The 3,874-nt window shown below is 40.1% G+C and overlaps 1 pseudogene across 1 annotated transcript; it reads right to left on the bottom strand.

Moving 5' to 3' along the window:
• Positions 1-377: 377 nt before the first annotated feature.
• Positions 378-1,234, bottom strand: LOC111554426 (annotated as a pseudogene). Its single transcript, XR_002735250.2, has one exon. The product of XR_002735250.2 is annotated as a transmembrane protein 98 pseudogene (transcript).
• Positions 1,235-3,874: the final 2,640 nt, after the last annotated feature.

The following is a 3,874-nucleotide window of genomic DNA, read 5'->3' as shown; positions in this document are numbered from 1 at the left end:
TGTTCTGATTGATCAAGAGAGGCCAGAAATTCTAATTTTAATGTGAAACCTCTTGATTTCTTAGATGGTGGCTCGGTTTTCTTGAAAACACTAGGTGAGCTAAATAAAGCTGACAGTCCACCAGTTTTCAATGCTCCTCTGTGCAGAGTGAATGGCATCTCCCCTAACTGTAGTATTAGACTGCCACTCACAAACCACAATTTGCAATTGCAATAGAGGCACAAACTGACAGAGATCTCCTGCTTTACTATGTACACACAGCTGAACTCTTGAGCTGTAGAGAACAACTAATTCTACAGGTAAAAAGTGTAAGGCTAATCTGAGCCACCCAGGGATGGCAGCAGGGGCCTTCATGGCTAGCTGCTGGCCTGTAGGTGCTAAATTGCAGACTGCTCCTACAGGAAGCCTTCCGGGCCTGGGAGGCCTTTATCTGGCTCAAAATCTAGGGCTGCTTCTCGAAGGACTTTCAAATGCTCCTCAGCAGCTGACAGTGACTGGTCAATCCAGTCCAGGCAGGCATTCCTTGTCACCAGCACCAGATGACTGAGAAGACAGGAGCAGAGCAGTCGTCCCTGCATCCAGGAGCTTGGGGTCCAATGGAGGGTACATCAACTTCACAACATCATCCACCCTGGGGCTGTTCCACTTGGCCGCCACAATGATGTCGCTGACAATGGCTGAAGTCTTCATCTTGGCCCCAGAACCCATTGTCATGGCAACAAGCTTCTCTGTCAGAGTGTGACAAATCTTCAAGATGGCAATGCAGTGGGACATGAGACCTAAGGCATCTTTGATCCAGTCTTTGTTCTCCAGAATGGTCTCAATGTGGGGGTTGGTGATAACAACATCATCCAGTTCTAACTCAGAGGGCTCAGATTGGGTCACCATGGCACCGATGAGGTCCATAATGGGCTTAGAATCATAGCGCTGCAGCAGGTCTCGGGGCTGGTAGTAGCGCTGCCTGCAACCCAGCCCCAAGACTGCAAACGAAGCCAGAAAGATAGTGGACAGCACACCTATGGCAACAATCACCATGGTCTCCATGCTTCCGGGGAGCTCCTGACTCAGTCTCATTCACATCCTCTTCATAGGCTAAAGCTGCTGGAAGTGGCAAATTGGGGGAAGAGGATGGCAGGAGCTAGGTTCCTCCATGACACCTCCGGAGACCTGAGCGCCTCAAGTGGCAGCTCCGGGGCATATCCTGCTGCGCTCCCACGATGGCCCCGCAGATGGCAAAGTCAGCGGTATTATTTTCTTTTAATTCCTTTGTTAGAGCTCTTAAGTTTCATCCAGTAAATGGTACATTATTTGAGCTTTTTTTTGTATGTTATAATATTTATGAACCATTACTCCAGATAAAGGAAAGAAAGCCTTTACCAAGGCCCATTAGATGCTTCGCAGTACTCCAGAGACAGCACAGTAGGCAAAAAAGAATTGTGGTAGGTTAAATATGGATCCAAGCTCAGTGTCTCTATTTACCATTGGAGTGATTTTGGTGAATTTCTTAATCCCTATAAGCCTCAGTTTTTCACCTATGAAATGGGATAATATTATCTAGCCTATAAAGTTTTTGTGGCGACAGAGTGAGACTCCGTCTCAAAAAAAAAAAAAAAAGAAAGAAAAAAGAAATAATATGTATAAGTTAACTGGCATGTATTAGGTGCTCAAGAAGCTGAACAATAATCACTGTTGTTTCTAAGATAATTCTTATCACTACTGTTAATCCCTCATTATTTATTAATGCCCCTATATCTCTAGGGATCTATTTAGATGTATAGCCATGAGGTCTTACTAACTAAATGATAATCATAGATATATTCCTTGTTATTACCTTTTTTTCAGGTGAATTTAAATATTTTTCTAACTTTCTACTTTCATGAAAGTTAAATTAACCCTCTCTGGGTGCAAGTATATATTCTACCTTAAGTGGATATTTCTTACCAAGCATTTAATGCATTAAATTTCAACTTTAAATATTAAACATTTCAAACTGTAAACATTAATTTCAAACTTTAAACATTAATAAATTTGACCATAAACCTCTCTTAATTTGAAAATTTTGAACCTTGAGGCGTTAATATACATTTTCTTGGCCCTGCCACCAGCTGAGATGCCTAGCTTTCTCTTTGGCATATAGCTACTGTATTTCTATGGCAACTGCCTTAGCATTTTGCAAGGGTCAAAACATTCTGATATGTTAAAGGCAAAAAACAGCGACAGTCATTTAACATCAATTTTAGTCTTATCTCTAATGTTACCCTTCTATTCAAACACTTCCTTGAATTAATTCCATACTAGATTTTGAAAACAAGTCATTTCCTGTTTCATTTTATTCCCTTTTCTTAGAAAGTCACCTCTCTTTTTTTCCCCTATTGAAATTCTATCCACCTTTGCAGGGAGAGCTACAATGTCATTTTCCTGGAGGCCCATTCCACTATTACACAAGACAGGTTCCCTACCTTTGTAACATTGAGGTTTGCCTGCTAATTAGACTCTTAGCTCAAATATATTTAGGGTGGTGAGTCATTTGTGCACTTTGTTCTTCCAGAGAAAATCATTGTTGTCTGCATGTCTTTATGTGTGCATAGTGCGTGAGAGAGTCCTTTACAATCATAAATGCTCAATTTAGGTTAATTGAAAGAATAAATAAATAATGATTTGTTTGGAAATAAAACAAACACTGGCTGGGGTAGCAGGGAAGCTATAAAAGACTAGGTTGGAGACCTAGTCTGGTTGCCTGTTACATACGTGGCTTGGGAAAATAATTTAACCTCCCTGAACTCAGTTTCTTCATCTGTAAAAACACAAGTGATCCTGCCTCCGTCCTTTCCCTGTGTAATTAGGGTATAGTTGTGGGAACCAAATAAAGAAATGCATACACACTGTCAATGCTAACCTGAGGTATTAAGTTCCAAGACAGCTGGACAACTCAGTTAACATTAGATACTTTTAATAGCCAACTTTACACGCTATTATCTCACCCCATTAAGAATATGTTATCAAGCTGTTTTGATATTACACAGCAAAGATGATTCATTTACTCCCTCATCTGTTTTTCTGTTCATCCATTCATTCACTAAAGTTTATTGAGTGCCTACTACATACCAGCTACCATGCTAGGCACTCAGGCTGTGAAGATGACAAGGCAGATGTAGTCCCCTGCTCTGAAGGACCTTACATTCTTGTAAGGGAGCACTGAAATAGGTCTACAAACAAATGAGCCCACAAATAAGATAATTTTAGACGAGGATAAGTGCCAGAAAGCAAATGAAACAAGGAAGTGTGCTAGGAAGTAAGTAGGCATGGACATCATTAGAGTGGTCAAAAAAAGCCTTTCTGGAGGGACCAGAATGAAGGGTAGGGACAAGCTCTGCAAAGTGGGGACAGCAAGTGCAAATGCTCTGAGGTGGAACAAGGCTGAGGTTGATCAAACAGCAGAAAGGCCAGTGGGCTGAAGCAAAATGACCCAAGGAGTATGGAGGCATTTGCTGATGGAAAGGTGGTTTATATGCACAGAAAGATTCAGAAAGAGAAAAGCAATATATTTTCTTTGGCAATACAGATCAAGGAGTTTAAAACTGGTTTAATTCTTTTGAAAACATAGCTCATTGGATAATATGTTAGGGTATTTACATTTATATAACCATACCGTTAGGGAGTTTTGAGATTTACTATTTTAAAAAATCATTTTACTATTAACAAAAGCAAAGGATCTTAACATTGTCCATGGTGGTTGATATTTTACCAGAATACTATTTTTTCCTTCCCATAAGTTGTTACTATTATTATTTTGGTGATTTGTTGCACCTTTTGCTGTCATTCATTGTAACCAATGTTTAGTGGAAAGTCTGAATTAAAATATTTTAAAATATAT

This window comes from Piliocolobus tephrosceles, chromosome 6 (assembly GCF_002776525.5).
Source record: "Piliocolobus tephrosceles isolate RC106 chromosome 6, ASM277652v3, whole genome shotgun sequence".
Taxonomy (NCBI): domain Eukaryota; kingdom Metazoa; phylum Chordata; class Mammalia; order Primates; family Cercopithecidae; genus Piliocolobus; species Piliocolobus tephrosceles.
This window is presented reverse-complemented; position numbering and strand designations above follow the sequence as displayed.